The sequence below is a fragment of the Oryctolagus cuniculus genome, chromosome 9 (assembly GCF_964237555.1).
Source record: "Oryctolagus cuniculus chromosome 9, mOryCun1.1, whole genome shotgun sequence".
Taxonomy (NCBI): Eukaryota; Metazoa; Chordata; class Mammalia; order Lagomorpha; family Leporidae; genus Oryctolagus; species Oryctolagus cuniculus.
Genome location: NC_091440.1, coordinates 59,079,411 through 59,100,839, shown reverse-complemented (window position 1 = coordinate 59,100,839; position 21,429 = coordinate 59,079,411). Strand labels below are relative to the sequence as shown.

At 37.9% G+C, this 21,429-nt stretch overlaps 1 pseudogene; it reads right to left on the bottom strand.

The window, feature by feature from the left end:
- Window positions 1–20,756, bottom strand: part of LOC100355542 (splicing factor 3A subunit 1-like) — a 33,046-nt pseudogene extending 12,290 nt beyond the window's left edge.
- Window positions 20,757–21,429: the final 673 nt, after the last annotated feature.

The following is a 21,429-nucleotide window of genomic DNA, read 5'->3' as shown; positions in this document are numbered from 1 at the left end:
GACATATAGACAGTAACAAATCTACCTTATGATCTGCAAGAAGACAGTTTGTAATCACCCTTGGCTGTTCTATATACAAATATACTGGAAACAATAGACTAGTATGAAACTCATCAGCGTACTGCTTGTAAGATGTGTAGAAATTTGAGAGACTCTGGAGAATTCTCTCCGAAAATATGAAAGCCCAAGGAACCATCTGACTGTGAACTAATTTTGAAAAGGTTTGAACTTTTCCTTATTCAACCAGCCAGCTTTCTTAGCATCTTCTTTCTCTTTCTCTCACTCTTTTAATGTCCTCATGAATTTTTTTCTTTTTTTTCCCTTTTTTTTTTCAAATTTACTGGCAGGATCAGTGCCAATAGCCCTTCTGATGAAAACTGAACCTCTGAGATGCCAATTAACATTGCATTGCTGAAACAAGTCAATTCTTTATTTGTTTCTCCAGCCAAGTTTGTGCATTTGAACTTTAAAGGTTTTGTTTTCATGGTCTATAGCACAGGAGGAAAATGACAAAACCAGCTAAATCCTCTATAAGCAACAGAGAAAGGGAACCAAAAGCTTGTTGCTGAACCAATTTGATCTTCTTTTTCTTGTCTTCCAAGCCCTGCTTATTTATAGCTGTTGTAGAAATCTGTAGAAGAAAGACAAGCAAGACTAAGAGTAAGTACAAAAGCTGGACTGACAACGATTGGGTATAAAGAGAAGTGAATTATGTCAATGCAAAATGTATTTAGAAAGAACTTCAGAGAATCAAGTGGGGAAAAGGTCATGGTATGATATTTCTGAGAGACCAGAAGTGAGCCATTGATGTGTCTTTATTACATTCCTATCGGTGAAACATTTCCACTATTTCATAATTATTTGTTTTTAATTTGGAAAAATTTTAAAATACTTTAGCAAACTTTATATCAAGCTGCCATTTCAGATGAGAAATATATTTATCTTAAATGTAGGCATTGGGACAATAGTTCCTATTTCAAGTGAGAACTATACTAATTTACAATATAGTCATTGACACAAGTGCTCATCATATTTGAATCATATCACAATGTTAACTTGAAATAGAAAAAAAATGGGGATGACCAGTTTAATTTACCTAACTAATTTTCTTGGATTTGATAATTATTATGAAAACATATAAATTCTACTTAAATACCTAGGAATCTTTGGCATGAATGAATGCTATTTGAATTATGTTAAATGTAGTAGTGGTAATATCGCTATTTAGAAGTCATTTTAAAAATACTGATAAGTTGATATTTTAAATTATAATATATAATAAATACAGAAACTATTTAGAAGGATTTTGAATGATATTTTAGGATGAAAATATTAACTAACTTTAATATATCTATGATCTTAATGGAAGTCTGATGTAATTTCTTAGAATGAATAAATATTTAATTATTAATCAATTCATTAATCCAAAATGATCTTATATACTGCAGTTTGCTTTCATGTAGATGTTACATACACATTGTGTTTATTAATATATATATGCATAACAATCACTGATATTCTCAACTGTTTTCATATCTAATGGTAACCAGAGTTAAATGTATACTATTTCAGATTTTTTTTTTTTAGCTCTTTCTACTTTTAACCTCATAAGGCTTTAAGGAAGAAAAAATAATAGTAAGAATTCCTTTATTCTTTACTCCCTTATCTTCCAATTATATGGGAAGCAAATAGTGCACTGCCCATGAAAAATGCTTTTGTGTACATTACCGGGAAGCTGGAATTAGAAGTGGAACCAGTACTTGAATCCAGACACTGTTATACAGGATGTAGGCACCCCAAAAGGTGTCTTAACTCCTGCACTAAACACCCAGCCCCACTGTTAGATTCCAAATGGATTTTACTTTACCTAAATGAATTATAGCTTTTGTGTGCAAAAGGAGAGCATTTCATTGCTTTAGGTGTTCGTTTAAAAGCTAAAAATCAGAATTTTTAGTGTTTTGAGTCTAATAAAATTGTGAAATATTATTTATTGAATTCTTTTAATGTACCAGCTACTTCTTTTGTATCGTTTGTCAATTGAACCTCATATTATTTTTGCCTCAATTGTTAGGTATTATAATTTTACCATCTTTTTGTCATTCTGAGCATTGTTTTTATTCCTTTTTCTTCCAAACTTCAATGGAAACTGCATATTTAATACATAGGGAAAACAAAATAATTATTGCTGTATGGAAATTTATTGTAACATAATAGTGAATTCTAATAGCCCAGTCACATAATTTGAACTCATGATATCAGAATAATGAATGTGTGAAGTTTCTTCATCCTTATATGTCAACATGAACCAGAATTTTCTACACAAATTACGTAAAATTCATTTGCATAAGCTCCAGCAAACTTAGAGTAAACAAAATTTCAAAAGGTATTAGGGTTAACACAGCAGAGAATTTGGTACTTGGTTGAGATGAACAGTGTTGAAATACCTGTTAACTGCCTGTTTACTTAGGAAGCAGTACTGCATGTGCTATTAGGATGCTTTTCAGCATTGTAAATCTATTTCTATGGTTCAAAGAATGCATCAAGAAAGGCGACATGCTCAACTCTGAAGTTAAGAAAACATGCGGGGATGATGCTGTGTTTTGATGATCCATTCAACCTGGAATTTAGCCTAGACATGATTCACTAAATCTTAGATTGAAAAGAATCAAAACAAACCTCATCCGCCACAGATTTCTGTTAAGTTTTCTTTTAGAAGCAGATGGCAAAGTAGGAATGCTGGCTGGAAATTGATTGAATTTGAAAATTCAGATGTAAAAAAAATCAAGTAATTCTACCAGTCCAATAGATTATTTGGGGATTGTAGGGCTATCCTTCACTACTTAGCCTTGAGAGAATTCTGTTCTATGTAATTAGGAGCAACAAATGATTTTTTGTTATTTGTTTATCTTTTTTCCTTGCAGAACTTGATTTCTTATTCTAACAACTCCATTCTCAAAGTATTTCCAGAAAAAAAGCAGGTATTTTACTGTCTCTTTACTTCATCCCTTGAATTCTACTTCGAAATACTTCTCACACTCCTCAATCATGGATGCTTTACAACATTTTTAGATAGTTACTATGTCTGTCAACCTTAATCACTGCGTAGTCAGTATCATTTAGGAGGGAGGTTCATAAATGAAAACTACTTGTGTAATCTTTTTTTTTCTTGCTGAATTCTTTTTAGTTTTAAATTTTTAGGTTTTGTATTTGGTGACTGTCTACCTCTTTTTAGACCCAGTTTTCTGGGCATCATCCAATTCAATTTGAAGAAAACTTGTGTCTTAAGATAAGAGAGGCTGAGGAGGAAGCTAAGACTTTAAAATGGAAAAATGTGAAATTAATTCAAAAAGGAAATGAATAGAAGTTTCTGTTAATACTAACTCAAAATCAAGGAGTGCTAGCCTCAGATGTGACCAGAATGAAATGACAAAACCAACTCATCTTTTTTTATATAAATTATTTTATGTAAGGTAAACACATTTTGGGTAATTCAGTTATGCAGATTTAGGAACATAGTGATACTTCACACCTTACCTTCCCTCATGCACACCATTCCTTATCCTCCTTCTCTTATTCCTACTCTTATTTTTTACAATGATCTACTTTCAGTTTACTTTATACTTAAAAGAATAACTCCACTAATTAAAGAGTTAAAGAAATATTAAGAAGAAGAAAACACTGTTCATCAATAGTAGAAACAAAGGTGGTAAAACCTCACATTTCAAAACGTCAGTTCACTCCTATACATTATGTTTTTGATACTCTATTAATTACCACAGATCAGGGAAAATATATGGTATTTTGTCTTTTTGGGATGGCTTATTTCAGTAAGTATAATGGTTTCCAGTTACATCCATTTTGTTGCAAAAGACAGCATTTCATTATTTTATTGGCTAAGTAGTATTCCATACTATATGTATATACCACAATATCTTTACCCAGGCATCAGCTGATGTGGCTGATGGGCTGATTCCATATGTTAGCTTTTCTGAATTGAGCTGCACTAAATCTAGGGGCACAGAAAACTTTCATATTCTGATTTCATTTCCTTTGAGTAAATTCCCAGGAGTGGGATTGTTGGGTCATATGGTATATCTATTTTCAGCTTTCTTAGATATCTCTGTATTGTACTCCACAATGAATGTACTAGTTTACACTCCCATCAACATTGGCTTAGGGCAGTTTTTTCCCCACATCCTTGCCAGCAGGTGTTTGTTGATTTCTATATGAGAGCCATTCTAACTGGGGGTTAGGTGAAACCTCATTGTGGTTTTGATTCCCATTTTCCTGATGGCAAGTGATCCAGAGAATTTTCACATGACTGTTGGCCATTTGAATCTCCTCTTTTGAAAAATGCCTGTTAAATTCTGTTACCCATTTCTTAACTGGCATGTTTTGTTGTTTTTGAGTTCATTGAGCTTTAGGTTCTGAATATTAATCCTTTATTGTTGCTGTGAATTGTTCTGAGAGGAGGAGCATGGTGGAGGCGAGGCATGGAGTCACCGCACGGAATCAGGGAGCAGGATGAAAGCAGGCCAAAGGCGAGCAGCCTGCAGATTTGTTTATTTCAGTTGCTACAGCAGCTTATATAGCCAAGGCAGCCAATCCACTCAAGGAGCAGTCTATGCCCGAACCAATCACAGCTTGTTGCCAGGCAGTTTCCAAAGCCATCCAATCACAGCCTGTTGCCAGGCAGGCTCTGTTATCATGTGGTTTCTGAAGCCATCCAGTCACGACCTGTTGTCAGTCAGGCTCTGTTGCTGTGTGGTTTCTGAAACCATCCAATCACAGCCTGTTGCCAGGCAGTTTCTGTTGCCAGTGGTCATCTTGGCATGGCCTTCTCATTCCACCACACATTATCAGTTGCATAGTGTGCAAATACATTCTCCCATTCTGTTGGTTGTCTCCTTGCTTTGCTGAATGTTTCTTCAGCAGTGCAGAAACTTCTCAGCTTTAAGTAATTCCATTTGTCAGCTTTGGCTTTGATTGCCTGTGCTTCTGGGGTCTTGTCCAAGACGTCTTTTCTTATGCCAATGTCTTGCAGAGAGTCCCCAATGCTCGCCTCTAGTAATTTTATGGTATTGGGTCATAGATTTAGATCTGTGATCTGTTTTGAGTTTTTTTGTAAAAAGTGTAATGTAGGGGTTTTGCTTCATACAACTGCACACAGGAACCAATTTTTCCAGCATCATGTGTTGAAGAGATTGTCCTTTGTTGAGGATTAGTTGATTTTATACGTGTGGATTGATTTCTGGAGTTTCTATCCTGTTCCATTGGCCTGCATGTCTATTTTTGTGCCAGTACCGTACTGTTTTGATTATAGCTGCCCTGTAGTATGTCTTGAAATCTGGTATTTTAATGCCTTTGGCTTTATCTTTGTTGTGTGTGTGTGTGTGTGTGTGTGTGATTGAATACTACTCAGCCATAAAAAAGAGTGAAGTGCTGTCTTTTGCAAGAAAATGGATGTAACTGAAAGCCATTATACTTGGTGAAATAAACCATTTTGAGATGTAATGATTGTTTTCCATCCTTGTCTCTACTATTTTTGAAATCTTTAATTAGTGTAGGGTTAATCTTTTGAGTATAAAGTAAACTGAACATAGATCATTGTAAAAATTAAGAGAAGGACTAAGAGAAGAAGGATGAGGAAGGGTGGGGCATGTGTGAGAGGGACGGTAGGGTGGGAAGTGTCACTGTGTTCCTGAATGTGTATACATGAAATACATGAAATTTGTTTACCTTACATACAATTTTTAAAAAATTAAGAAACAAAGTAGCTGGGACTGGATGTGGCAATCTCATGTGAGATGCATGTGTCCCAAGAGGTAGCTTAACATGCTGTGCCACTACTCCTATCCTAAAAATGTTATTTTGATGGGAATTCAACCAAAAGCATTTGGGGATTTGTGAGCTAAGGACAGAATTTTGTACGAAGAAAAGCAATTGAAAGAAGAGATAAGATGAGTAGTGGAAGCAACTATTGTGAGGTGAAAGTGTGGCTGAAGCATGGAGAGCAGAAAGGAATTGTGGGCATGGTAAGGGATGAGGTGGGAAAGGGCATTGTGAAGAAGAGGCTGGAGAATGGTCTTTCTTTAGCTGTGGCAAAAGGAGTTCAGTGAGAAATGGTGGACCTTGGACTAAGTAGGTGGCATAGAAATGGGTAAAAGGGATGGAAAATATGTATATTTACATCATCCATTTGCCATCTCCCTCTCTCTAGAGCATCTGAGAGAGATTCCAGCCCTGGTGATGAAGGGTGAGACCATGGAAGATAAAAGAGGGGGGATAATCTAGTATTTTTGCTAAATAGGTTTTTTTTTTTTTTTGACAGGCAGAGTAAGACAGTGAGAGAGAGAGACAGAAAGGTCTTCCTTCCGTTGGTTCACCCCCCAAATGGCTGCCAAGGCCGGCGCGCTGCGGCCAGTGCACTGTGCCGATCTGGAGCCAGGAGCCAGGTGCTTCCTCCTGGTCTCCCATGTGGGCGCAGGGCCCAAGCACTTGGGCCATCCTCCACTGCACTCCTGGGCCACAGCAGAGAGCTGGACTGGAAGAGGATCAACCAGGACAGAATCCGACGCCCGAAACCGGGACCAGAACCCAGGGTGCCAGCGCCGCAGGCGCAGGATTAGCCAAGTAAGCCGTGGAGCTGGCCTTTGCTAACTAGTTTTTTTTTTTTTTTTTTTTTTTGACAGAGTGGACAGTGAGAGAGAGAGAGACAGAGACAGAAAGGTCTTCCTTTGCCATTGGTTCACCCTCCAATGGCCGCCGCGGCCGGCGCACCACGCTGATCTGAAGCCAGGAGCCAGGTGCTTCTCCTGGTCTCCCATGGGGTGCAGGGCCCAAGGACTTGGGCCATCCTCCACTGCACTCCTGGGCCACAGCAGAGAGCTGGACTGGAAGAGGATCAACCAGGACAGAATCCGACGCCCGAAACCGGGACCAGAACCAAGGGTGCCAGCGCCACAGGCGCAGGATTAGCCAAGTAAGCCGTGGAGCTGGCCTTTGCTAACTAGGTTTTTTTTTTTTTTTATTTTTGACAGACAGAGTGGACAGTGAGAGAGAGACAGACAGAAAGGTCTTCCTTTTGCCATTGGTTCACCCTCCAATGGCCGCCGCGGCCGGCGCACCACGCTGATCTGAAGCCAGGAGCCAGGTGCTTCTCCTGGTCTCCCATGGGTTGCAGGGCCCAAGCACTTGGGCCATCCTCCACTGCACTCCCTGGCCACAGCAGAGAGCTGGCCTGGAAGAGGGGCAACCGGGACAGAATCCGGTGCCCCGACCGGGACTAGAACCCGGGGTACCGGCGCCGCAAGGTGGGGGATTAGCCTAATGAGCCGTGAGGAGGCCTGCTAACTAGGTTTTAAGAGTCTAGTAGGTTAAAAAGAAAATGTCTTTTAATTATTATAATTTTAAATTTCTTAATAATTTCTGATACTTAAGAATGACTTGAGACACTTAGGCATTCAGTTTCTCATCATATAAACTTAATTACCTGTAAACAAATACTTAGAGAATTTTAAATATAAAATTAGGAATAATTTTGTCATTAATAATTCTATCCTCTATTTTATGGATTTGTAAGAGCTTCCTGTTGTTCTTATTAATCATATAGATATTTGCCTCATTCAGAAAAGCATCTTAAGAAGGAAACGGCAAACACAGACGATTTTTAGAATGCCTTCTCACTGTGGCTTTGATTCTGCTTTCTTTTTGAGAATAACTTTTCCTTTTGACTTCTGACATATTGATCTTAATCACTATCTTCCTACTGCTGTCAAAAGTGAAGTAAAGAGCTCGCCTGTGTTCTAAGGGGAGACAGAAAGTGTGCTAAGGGTATGATTGCTGGTACAAGGTCACACCAAATCCCAGATTCTGCTGCTTGTCATACAACGTTGATGGATAGCTTTAAAGCTCCAGAACCCTAAGATTGGAGGTCGTGCCAGAGAAAGATTACTGAGGGTTACTCATTGTTGTGTTGTGTGCATTATGGAAGATCACCACTGTTTTGCTTATAAAACACTGATGTTACTCTAAATCTTTATAGAGACACAGACCAAGGTTCAGTAGAAAGTCTCCTGTAAAAACACTTCAAAATAAGTATATAAATGAATAAGCTAGGAAATTATAGGCGAGGGAGTTTTATGAGCTTTGTGGTAGTGGGACAAAATAAAAGCAGACTTTGCAATAGCAGATATTTAATTAATCTGAAGTTTAAAGTGGCAAGGTGTTTTGTATTAAGTAACTAACTAAAAAAACTTTCCTTAAACTTCATTACATACTCAATACAATCTTTAATAAATAATCTCTGAAAATGACTTCAGAAGTGCAGAGTATATAGACATATTCCTGTGAAGCAGAGTATATAGACATATTCCTGGGAAGCAGAGAGCTCAGGGTCTGTTATTTCAAGTCCTTTGATTTGATGTGTTAACAGAAAACACATTAGAATTAATAGTGACCGGATCTGGCAAATCTAGGTGTTAAGAGCCCTTAAACCATCTCTGTTTCTCTAATGGCTTAAGACTGTTAAGGAGAGAAAAGATATGAGGGTTGTTATTTTATCCCATGAATCTTTGCAAAATAATGTCAGGTCGCTAATTAGGAGATTTTCTTTTTCAGTTGCGTTTTTGAAATTTTGAAGTACCCAAAATCCTTTTTACTTATGTCTAGGGATTTTCATGCTAAAGTTACATTAAGGGCATGACATGGTGAAAATGTAAAGAAATATTACCTTGAAATAAAATTGTAGTCATCCCACAATTCCAATTTACTTATCTTTTCAAATTTCATTTTTTCCCCTTAAGACTTCTGATTAGTGACTCATGAATGAAGACCTTTCTTAGTGTAATGAGTTCTTTTTCCTCCTTGGATTAGGTGACTAGATACAAGGCATCAAACTTCAGTCATTAAATATTAATTATAGTTATTCTATATTCTTGACACTCAAACATCATCTAAACAAGAATGGGGCATTTATTGTGCTTGAGTCACTATAGACATTTAAGGCTGGACAGCACACATTAAAAACAGCAAATGACATATAAAGTGTTTAGTTTACATGGTTCTCCCAATGAAAAGCCAGTAAATAAGATCTCAAAATTCCTTCTTGATTTCCTTCTTCATTACTTGATGAAATTCTTACATATTCAGAAACAACAGCTATTAAAAAATGTGTGAATTATTGTGGTAAGAGCCAGTGTACATTCCCTGGGAAATCCTTGCAGATGGATCTCCCGTGTATTTCCACCACCACAATTCCACTATGTAAAAGCAAGCACATTTTCCCTTTCTTACTGTTTTGTATCACTCAGGCTTTGCACTTTACCTTGACTGGATCTCTTCTTCTTAAGAATTTCTTTAATTATAAATTTAGCCAAGTATTATCTGCATACAGGTATTTTGTACAAATGTTCCCACTGGGGACACAAAACAATTTTTCCCAGGTACCAGAATTTCATAAGAATGATCTGAGATGAATGCTATTTTTAGATGACGTATTATATATCTATTGCTACATATCAAATTAACCCAAAACATACTGACTTAAAACACCATTTATTATATCAAAGTTTTTGTGGATTAGAAATTGAGGTGATGGGGATCTAGTGGTTAAGATGCCCATGTCCTAGATCTAGAGTACCTGGGTTTGATTTTAACTTTGGCTTCTGACTCCAGCTTCCAGCTAATGTAGAACCTGGGAGGCAGCAATGGTGGCTCACAGGTAGTTGGGTTCCTGTCACCCATGTCAGAGATCTGGATTGAATTCCCAGCTACCAGCTTTGGTTCCAGCCCTACCCTGGCCATTGTGGGCATTTTGGGAGTGAACCAACATATGGGAGCATTCCCTCTTTATCTATACCACCCTCTCTCTCTGTCTCTCAAGTTAAAAAAATTAAAAAGGAATCTAGTTTGGTCTTTGATGTCTATAGTTCAGGGTTTCTCATGAGGTATTGATTGGGCTGCAAGACTCTTAAGGTTCAACTGGAGGAAGACGTGTTTCCATGTTCACTCCAAGTAGCTAATGATAGGCTGGACATCTTCACTGGCTAAGGGTCAGTTCCTTGTCATGCAAGTATCTTCCTAAGGCAGCTTATGGTATGGCTACTAGCTTCTCTGAGAGCAAGTCTGCAAGAGTGAGTGATGACAAGCAAGATGGTAACAACTTCAAATAAAATTTCAAAAATGTCATACGGTCACTTTTGCTGTATTCTGTGTATTAGACAGAAGTCATTAGATTCAGTCTGAACCCAGAAGAAAAGGATTAAAAGATAAGGATGACCAATGGGGGCCATCTTAGTTAGAAGTTGTCTATCATAGATAATGTGAAATATGAGTGTGCTTTAAAATGCATTGCATTAATTGCACTAATTTATTTAGATATTTAATTCTAATATATTACTTTTTCATTATCAAAAAACTATTCCTTAATTATTTCATTTATGAAACCAGATGGAAGCATTTGCAAGGTAGTTTATTCAACAATTAATTTGGGGCATATAGGAATTATGTTAGCTAAGTAAAATCAGGAGAAAAATAGCATATTTTTCTAAAATAATATTAAATGAGCTTGTAATAGAAAAAATAGGAAGCTTATTAATTCTTGAATAATTACTCAAAATATGAACATTGTAGGATCTGAGATTCAGTGAATATTTATAGTCTTTCTGTTGAGGAACAATTTTTTTTCTTCATACTATTTGTTGAATTATTTTACTTAGTGTAGGGTTAACCTTATCATTAAGCAAACTGAAAGTATATTTCTGTAAAAATTAAGAGAATTGGAGAAGGAGAAGGAAGAAGGTTTGGAGCATGGGTGGAAGGGAGGGAAGTACCGTCATGTTCCTAAATCTGTATATAGGAAATACATAAAACTTGTTTAACTTAATTTTTTTAAATTTAAGAATACTTTTATATTTTTTCCATTTTTTAACTTTTATTTAGCAAATATAAATTTCCAAAGTACAGCTTATGGATTACAATGGCTTTTCCCCCCATAACTTCCCTCCCACCTGCAACCCTCCCAACTCCCGCTCCCTCTCCCATTCCATTCATATTAAGATTCATTTTCAATTATCTTTATATACAGAAGATCAATTTAGTATATATTAAGTAAAGATTTCAACAGTTGAACAGAAAAAATAGGTTCATTGAAGTCATGTGAACTTTGTCAACGAACTTCAATTTCTAACCTCTCCCTATCACTTTTCCCTTTTCTCTTTCTGCTGATTCCTAAACAATTCCTCAATTTCTATAAAACTGCTCCAAAATAAATATTGTTTTTACTTGTGCATAAGCAACTGAGTAACCATAGTGATTTCAGAAGTCAGACAATCATTAATATATGTTTGGCAGCTAAAGATCCTATATTCTGAGGTTGGGTCATTCTTCAAAGGAAAAATCAATATCATGCTATAGGACTAGAGTGTTTCTATGGCATTACAAACAAGACCTGCATCAACCCTTATGTAGTGTAACATCTAAAACACATCAGTAATTTTGTTCAAACATCTTTACCAGATTTCTGGTAGGTGGAAAATTTCAAAGTCCTGAAGAATCTGTAAGAGAGGGGAGGAGAAAAATATTCACTTCTACACTCCCAGGTTTTTCACTTGAATTCTAAAATTTAAACTGACAAGACAGCTGAACAGGGTAAACACAGTTGTTAATGTGTAAGCAAACATACGTGTGCAGTGATGAGTAACTCAAAGAAATAGTTAGAACTGGGGCTTATACAGATACTGTCTGAATGAAAGAACAAGAAAAGAGAAAAGAGAAATACTATGAGAATTAATGGTAAAACTATTCTTCAAACAGTACTTTATAGTTTGTGTGTCTGTGTGGGTGCAAACTGTTGAAATATTTACTCAGTATAAAGTTGATCTTCTGTATATAAAGATAATTAAAAATGAATCTTAATGAAGAATGGGATGGGAGAGGGAGTAGAAGATGGGATGGTTTGCATGTGGGAGGGTGGTTATGGTGGGAAGAATTGCTATAATCCAAAAGTTGTACTTTGGAAATTTATATTTATTAAATAAAGGTTTTCTATTAAAAATATTAAATGAGGTTGTGTGAAAAGACTGAGGAAACACCTTTACAAGAGGAATAGGGGAGGGCTGAGGTCTCATCCCATGTCTGCTTTTTCTCAATTGTCTTGAGCACAAAATTATGCTTATATCAGAGTGGCATATTTTGGTATGATATAGAGTGAACCTATTCAATTTCAAGAATTCTTGATATTGGATATCATATTTTATTATATTCAACCATGTTCTGCTTAATAACTTCAAGCACCTTCTACCCGAGATATGAGCAGTTCTTTGCATCAATACGGTCACCTTCATAGTCAGGTGTTAAAATATACATTTAGCACGGATCCCTGCTTTGTGTGTATATAGTGGGAATTACTGACCAGTTTCAGTCACCTTATATTTCTCTATAATTTCCCCACTAGTTCTCAAGTTAGAAGTGGTATTTGAAAATGAATCTTTCCAGGCCGGCGCCGTGGCTCACTAGGCTAATCCTCCGCCTAGCGGCGCCGGCACACCGGGTTCTAGTCCCGGTTGCCCCTCTTCCAGGCCAGCTCTCTGCTGTGGCCAGGGAGTGCAGTGGAGGATGGCCCAAGTGCTTGGGCCCTGCACCCCATGGGAGACCAGAATAAGCATCTGGCTCCTGTCATCGGATCAGCACGGTGCGCCGGCCGCAGCATGCAGGCCGTGGCGGCCATTGGAGGGTGAACCAACGGCAAAAGGAAGACCTTTCTCTCTGTCTCTCTCTCTCACTGTCCACTCTGCCTGTCAAAAAAAAAAAAGAAAATGAATCTTTCCAACTACTAAAAATTTCCCTTTTTTTTCCCAATTCTATCTTTTAATTTGTAGCATTCTCCTCTCGGTGACAATAATTTTTCTGCCCTCTTGTACTTTCTAATTATTTGAAACTCAATTTTTTAAGAAGAAAGTAAAGCTTGAGTCTATTTAATCTAGGTACATTTTTCATATCGAATTTGAATTTAATTTGTAAAAATAAAATATAGTTATCATTCTTAACTACCTACTATCCCGTCTTGAATACTTAGTTCATATGATTGCCATAAATCAGGAAGAATATCTAGAAAATAGATTGTTAAATTTTCTATTTGATTTGAAATAAAACAATATTAAGTACAAAGAATACTGAAGAGAATTAATGAAAGTCAAGCCCATTCTTCAAGATTTTTATCAGTACATAATTTAGGACCAAACTAACCAGATACAGCATCATTTTTAGCAAAATGGAACCAGGGAAAGAGAAATTTCCCACTTTACTAATTAAAAATATAATCAAGATCTTTAATATATTGATCCAAATCAAGAGGAAAAATAACTGCTGAAAAACATTTTTTTAAACAAGCAAATTTTATTGTGAAAATTTGATTCAGAAGTTTATTGTGTCTGCCATGTAATATCATACTTACAAGAAGGTCTTGTTTGCTTAAAATGTGGCCAAATATTAAGAAGGATGGGAACATACCTCACCATGCTCATGTAGTGAGTTACTGTTTTAAGGATTCAGGTTTTGCAGCCATCAGGTAATCTCTACGAGTGCCCATTAGGGGAATGCTGGAGTGATTACCAGCTGAGTAATGAGGAGTGGGACGCTGTACTGAGGTACACTTGCTCTGAGAGACTCTTGATGAAGTAACAGCACAGTCAGCAGCTCCACTTCCCCCTTCTCTGAATCCCAAAACCAGAAGAAAGACACAGGACTAAACTGTCTCCGAAATGCTTTTGTGTGCTTTTATGCAACTTCATAAATTTCCAAATGTGTTGTGCTCAAACCAAACAGAATATATTTCTAATTTACAATTGCTGCTCTGTGAGATGGTGGCCAGTTTTCTGTGCAATAAAATGGTACATCAAGATTTGTAGGCAGTTCTCATTGTGAACATAGTGCATTGGGACAAGCGTAAATGATACCATTAAAGATTCATTCCATAACCCTCACTAGAGCTTTATACAGCTACATGACATTACTTTTAATATAGATTTAGAATATATTTTTCATTCATTTTACAGCTTAAATATTTGTGGTTTGTTTGGTTTAGTACTTGTTTCTATGTTAATCTTTCAGGATGGAATACCTCCCATTACAATTTCATCTTAGCTGTTTCTCCAGACCCTCATTAAGAGAAAAGCTTGCAAAAATTTTTAAAAAATAAGTGCAGCTCATCTCTTGCACACGACCTTCTCAGAGACTGAGACTAGACACCAGACTAAAATTCACTGCCTTTTTTCAAACTATTCTGTGAGTGAGGAAATTCATTAATGGTCACAATTATCAGAAGGCGTTTGTTTGGGATATAAAGTCAGGGGAAAACAAGAGAAAGAGTCTATAAATTCATAATAGAGTTCTCTCTTTTTCAAAAATAAGAGATTTTCATCAAGCATATGTAATTGGCCTGGTGCTTAATATGCTGACAGGTTTTTCAGAATGCTGGGTAGGCTTTGAAACTAACACATTGTCATCTCAGAGTTAACTGGGGACTCTGAATATATTCAGTGCGGTCCACATGGGGGTCTGTAAAAACCTGTATGTTGTTAGATGTAAATATTATTCTACCTGGTATAAAATAGTTCCTCCCTCCTTTCACGTAATCTTTGAAGATTCCTTTGATCCTTTTATTTTCTGCCACAGATCCCCATGATTATCTCATTAATTATCAATTCAATCAAACTTTCACAGGTGTGTGTTAGAGACCTTTCAAAGACTGGTTTCTTCTCCCCAGGAAAAAAAAAAAAAAAGCCCTTACACTTAATAGTATATCTAGAAGGGCTGGCGCTGTGGCGTAGTGGATAAAGCCACAGCAAGGGGTGCTGGCCTCCTGTATGGGCACCAGTTCAAGTCCCGGCTACTCTACTTCTGATCCATCTCTCTTCTATGGCCTGGGAAAGCAGCAGAGGATGGCCCAAGTCCTTGGGGCCCTGCACTCATGTGGGAGACCTGGAAGAAGCTCCTGGCTCCTGGCTTCTGAACCACACAGCTCCAGCCGTTGCAGCCATCTAGGGAGTGAACCAGCAGATAGAAGATCTCTCAATCTCTCTCTCTGCTCTGCTTCTCTGTAACTCTACCTTTCAAATCATAAATAAATAATTCTTTAAAAATAAAATAGTATATCTAGAGAGAGATACACAGATAAATATAATTTTGGGGATTTTTGGATCTTTTACAGACTATTGAAGCATTTCTCAAATTATGAACACCTGTCCCCATCTTTCTTTGTCTTTAGCTTGTAAATATATTTTAGAAAGATTCAGCTCTAGTTAAAGGAAAGAAAGAAAGAAATGCACAATTTTATGTTGCAGGCTGTCCTGTGGTTAAAATGCACATTCTTCCTTGAAAGCATGCTGTCTTCTAGGTAGAACTGCTTCTCTTCTTCCCCTCAACAGTATAATCACAATCCCCAGTTACACATTCTTCAGTCAGATGCCTTCTGGCTTCTGTTCCACTGAAATTCTCTTGCTCACCTCACCACATAACTTCTTTGTTTTTGACACTGATGGGCAATTTTGAAATCTTACCTTTTGTCACTTCAGCATTGGACCTTTCTGATCGCAGCATGTTAGACCGCTTGGCCATCCTGACGGCGGACCCTGGACCTTTCTATAGAAACAAAAAAGAAGAAAATAAAACTCTAGTTAGTCTCAACTGCTTTTTCTTGATCTCCTTGACATTTCCTGATCAACTTCCCTTCATGTTTCCTGGAATCTTACCAAGATTTTTTTCACCTCCTTTTTGTCCTAGGTTAATGCACACAGCCTAATGGGTTCTCATATTTTTATTCCTAACCCAGAATTCTCTGAAGTCAAAAATTCACTATGTGTTTTCTCTTAGCAAACTCACCGACACCTAAAGATCAAAATTTTAAAGTTAAATCCACCTCTTTTTAAAAAATGTTTTTTTCTCTGTGTTTAATTTCTCAATTGGAGATATCTCTATACAGTCATTATTTAATAGAAAATCTTGGAGTCATCCTTTGCTCTTCTTCCTTTCTCTAGTGCATCTAATTGGCGACCAAGCCTAATAGATGCAAACTCCTTCCTCTCTTGCTATGCTCCCTGCTACCCTCATTGCAGAGGCATTTATAAGGTAGATTTGATGTCACTGGATAATGAAATGAAAGAGAAGACTTTTCAAAATGAATTCTGTACATACATATTTTATGTTGATGCTACACTAATGGGACAGAATATATTTCCCAGGAAAACTCGGCTTTGCCTTTACTGCCTGTCAACTGATTGGATGAGGCCCAGAAACTTTAGGGAGGGCACTTTCCATTGCTTACAACCAACTAATTGTAGAAGTTTCCAAAATGGCTTTCCAGAAACATCTAGGTTAGTGTTTGCTTAAATAACTGGATACCATTGCCTAGCCAAACAGACACACTGAGAACAATCCCCCAGCTCCATTAACAGATTGTAGCAATCAGAAGTTTTGTTATAATTTCCAAGGACTTCTCATTAGTTTTCCAGAGCAACAGATGGAGAGGATATAGAATTAAGGTTGAAGGAACAGTCCCTATAAGTTGATGTTTTGCTTTCTTAATAGTCTCAAGGAAGTCCTAGTGCTCTCAAAGAAAAGCAACCTGATTAACGAATCCACATGAAGTTATTTGTGCCTGCCTGAGTTATTCTTTGTCTCAAAAGTGTTTAAAAAGTGGAAGACTAGCAGAAAATAAGGAGGAATTTTGAATATAAGAATTGAACACTTTAATAATAGGCTGTTCTGCTTATATCACAGCATGTTGCCATTAATTCTGCCTACATATGTAGCTGAGCTGGTAAGGCACAGTCATCTCCCTGTCCAGACCAGGCAAAGCTCACAGCAGCAGCCCAGTGACCTCCTAGGAGGGGAAGGAGTCTAAAGCATTGTAATTGACAATGACATGGTCATTAAAACTCAGAGGTAAATGGATAGGAGATCATCAGCATGCTACAGGTAAAGAAGGAACAAGTTGAAAACAAAGCTCCAATAAAAGAATTGTACGGCTTGAAGGATGTGGTGATGATTGCATTCAGCCCATGATTTTTTTGTCAATTTGTTTGACTTTGCTTTTTTCCTCCTGGCAGCTGAATTGTCTGCTTTTTTCTTGAAGCTGTTAAGGCTTGAGAAAGAAAACAACGTGGGCATTTTAATTAACTTAGATGCAGTGTTTGCTTGAAAAGTAGTCACTCTGAAATAATGTGGTCTCCTCTGCACTGGCAACAGCAGTTTCAAAGGGTCTTCTGGAAGAATGAGGGAGACTTAAGTTTAAACTAAAAGTAACACGACAGTTACAAGCTCTGTATTCATGCTGTGTTCAAAAGCTTCCTCTATTTCAATTTCCCTTCCTTTTAGAATAAGTAGGGAGGAAGAGAATAAATAATATCTTGTAGAAGGTTTCCTCCTGCAGGACTCCATCTTTCTGCAGTGAGCAACTGCACATTCCCTACTCAACAGACATAAATGCAGACCTCAAGGGGAATTTTAAAGAAAAAGATCACCAGAAAGGTGACACTTCTAGAAATAGTATCATGGTGTTTGCTCATTAGCCTTGACTGGTACAGAGCTGTTCCCCTCTTAAAGTGCTGCACTTCTAAACTTGGAATCATAAAAAGAAGCAGAAACTCTTCACTCAAAAACAACTTATTTTCTCTTGGTATGGGACCTACATTAACTGTGAAGGATGCAAGAAACACAGAACCTAACTTACCTTACTTACCCAGTATTTTCATTTGTTTTTTCCTACCTGCTTTCTATTGATCCACATGGCAAGGCCTCTGAGAGTGCCCAGTGATCCGATCTTTTGGTACAAAACACCCTTGGGTATTTTTGTTTACTGGTTTGTAAATTGGGCTGTGATCTTTTTACAGTAAAAGTGATGGGATTTCACCTCCAAGACTAGATTCCAGAAAGGTTATGATTTCCTTACTCCATTTTTATATTGCTTCCCTTTGAGAGAAACTAGCTATTGTTCTAAGTTGACCTATGGAGAAGTTAATGAAGCAAGGAACATTATCTCTGTGACTGATAGCCAGCAAAGAACTGAGGCTCATCAACAAACCTTGGGCTGAAGTCAAAAGTGTCTCATACACAAAGCAAATCTTTTTTTTTTTTTTTTTTTGACAGGTATAGTTAGTAAGAGAGAGAGATAGAAAGTCTTCCCTTTTCCATTGGTTCACCCCCAAAATGGCTGCTATGGCCGGCGCACTGCGCCGATCTAAAGCCAGGAGCCAGGTGCTTCCTCCTGGTCTCCCATGAGGGTGCAGGGCCCAAGCACTTGGGCCATCCTCCACTACCTTCCCGAGCCACAGCAGAGATCTGGCCTGGAAGAGGAGCAACCAGGACAGAATCCGGTGCCCTAACCAGGACTAGAACCTGGGGTGCCGGCGCCGCAAGCAGAGGATTAGCCAAGTGAGCCATGGCGCCAGCCAACCCAGGAAGTCTTGACATGGCTGCAGCCATGTGAGACATTCTGCTTAGAGGACAGAGCAGTGCATGGACTCCTGACCAACAAAGACTGTGAGCTAATATGCACTTGCTGTTTTAAGCTGCTGAATGTTGGGGGTAATTTTTTTATTAAGCACTAAGATAACATATGTATATTAACTAGCTAATATATATTATCTTTCTAAGATAATCTATTTGTTTGCTCCTACCTGACATAAAAATTAAGAAAGGATGGGTAAATACCCAGAGAGTTTGTTTAATGTCAATCCTGATTTTTGGTTTTAGAGAAGATGCTCTTTATAATACTATTCAATTTCACTGACTTCATTGATTGAGTTTCCTTGATGGTCCCCAAATTTCTTGCATCTCTTCTGTGTGGTCTATATAAATAGGCTGCACAATCTAGGACACTTTGTTTTCTTTTGTTGTTGTTGTTTCCATTAGCTTGTTTATTTAGACAAAAGTTCTCAACAGTGTTGTCAAGGATTCTTAGAAGTGTGTTGAGATATTTTAATGTTATTTTCTGTGATAAACATATTTAAACTGAAAAGGTTAAAGATTACATGGGGCAGAGTTTTCAGTATTCATTTGTATAAACAAGTGTTAATTAGCAGAGTCTGAGGTAGGACTTGGTGTCATGCAAATGAGTAGATAGCTGAGCTGTTAGAAATTATTACCATCGTGGTGGCATAAGAGATGGACTCTGTGATGGTATTCACAATTGTTCCATAGCATAGTTAATATTGATATATACATTTGAGCACCTGTTACATCCCAATCATTGTCATAGCTAAACTGCACAATAAACCTTTGAGGCAGGTACTATTATCATCTTCATTGTCTGGATGAGGAAGTGGAGGATAGGAAAGGGGAAAGTGATTTGTGTGAAATGATGTAGTCAATTGTAGATCCGGGTCTGAAACCCATTTTCCCCATTGTTTTAACGTTTACTAAAGGTGAAGTGCAAGTAGAATGAATTAAATAGGACCTAGGATCTTCTGCTATGTTTACAGATAGGTCTATAATTCTATCTTTGTCCTCTCCTAACCTCATTTACTCCAGGTGTGGTGAGTCCATTAAGATTTCTGGTGACTAGTACAATCTTTACATCTGACAAAAAGCTGGTCTAATTTTTGCCTGAATAGAAGGTAAAAGAAATGGATAATTATGTGCACTGAGACCAGGGAGGTTATGGCATGTGAGATTACATCTGTCTTTTAAGACAAAATTTAGGCCGGCGCCTTGGCTCAATAGGCTAATCCTCCACCTGGCGGTGCCGGCACACTGGGTTCGAGTCCCGGTCAGGGCGCCGGATTCTGTCCAGGTTGCCCCTCTTCCAGGCCAGCTCTCTGCTGTGGCCCAGGAGTGCAGTGGAGGATGGCCCAAGTGCTTGGGCCCTGCACCCCTGGGAGACCAGGAGAAGCACCTGGCTCCTGGCTTTGGATCAGCGCGGTGCGCTGGCCGCAACGCACCAGCCGTGGCGGCCATTGGAGGGTGAACCAACGGCAAAAGGAGAACCTTTCTCTCTGTCTCTCTCTCTCACTATCCACTCTCCCTGTAAAAAAAAAAAAAAAAAAAAAAAGACAAAATTTAAAAGCTAAAATCATTCTTTTTAAAAGATTTATTTATTTATTTATTTGAAAGAGTTATAGAGAGGGAGAAGCAGAGAGAGAGAGAGAGAGAAAGTGAGAGAGAGAGAGAGAGAGAGTGATCGAGTTCTTTCATCCACTGATTTATTCCTCGAATAGTTGCAATAGCCAGGGCTGGGCCAGGTCAAAGCCAGTAGTCAGGAGCTTCATCCAGGTCTCCCATATGGGTGCAGGGGCCCAAGCACTGGGACCATCCTCTGCTGCTTTTCCAGGCACATTAGTGGGGAGGTAGATGGGAAGTGGAACATCTCAGACTCGAACTAATGCCCATATGGGAAGCCTGTGCTGCATGTGGTGGCTTTACCTGCTGTGCTACAGTGCTGGCCCCCAAATCATTCATTTAGATAAAATCTTAAGCCCTTTTCAAAAACTAGCAAGCTTATCCAATCGAGTATGCCAATTCAGAGAACTCTAACACACTAATTTCTCTGGGTTTACTCATCTTAGTGATGAGAATATTTTGTTGAATGTTTAAAGCTTCATTAGTAGAGATACCAAGTATTCATTCAAAAATACTTGCATTTAATGTCAAAATACCTGAGTTTGATTTTTGGCTCCTCTTGAATGCTTTTCTATGCACTTAGACAAGTCACTTAGACTCTCTTCTATATAATAGAGATTGTTCCTAGGGTACATGGCCATTGTGAGGTTTAAATTAAATAAGGAATACAGAAGTGCTTGTAAAGTATCCTGCATTATAAACATGTGAATCATTCTTATAACTTTATAGATATGATTAAAGATCCTTTAAAGTACCAAAACTTTCCTTCCAAAAAGTTTTGGAATCAGAACATTTATGCAGAGATTTTGCTGTCCTGGCTGACTATTGAACACAAAAGTAAATACAAAAACTTTTTTTATACTTTAAGAATTTTCAATCCTACAAGGTATATATTTTTTTAAAAAATAAAAGAAAAGCACCTAAGAACAGTTCATCTGTATACAGGCTAAAATTTTTACTGGGTAAAATGACAGTGGAATGGATTTACAGTGCTCTGGACAACTCCTCCAGGGGTGATTTTAACACCTGGAGACATGTTTGATTGTTACAACTAGAGAGGTAGATGCCACTCCCATATGTTGATAGAGGCCAGAACTGACACCTAACATCCCACAATGTACACAACAAAGAACTCTCTAGTCCAAAATGTCAATGTGCTGCTATTGAGAGACCCTGCATTAGAGGACATTGGGTAACATCTCTCCTTCAGATTAAGCAGCTGTCGGATCCTAGCCACTGAGAGGCTATTGTGACTTCTATGGGTAACCTCTCCTGGGCTCTTTTCCTCTATTCTCTGTATAACTGAAGGGTCTT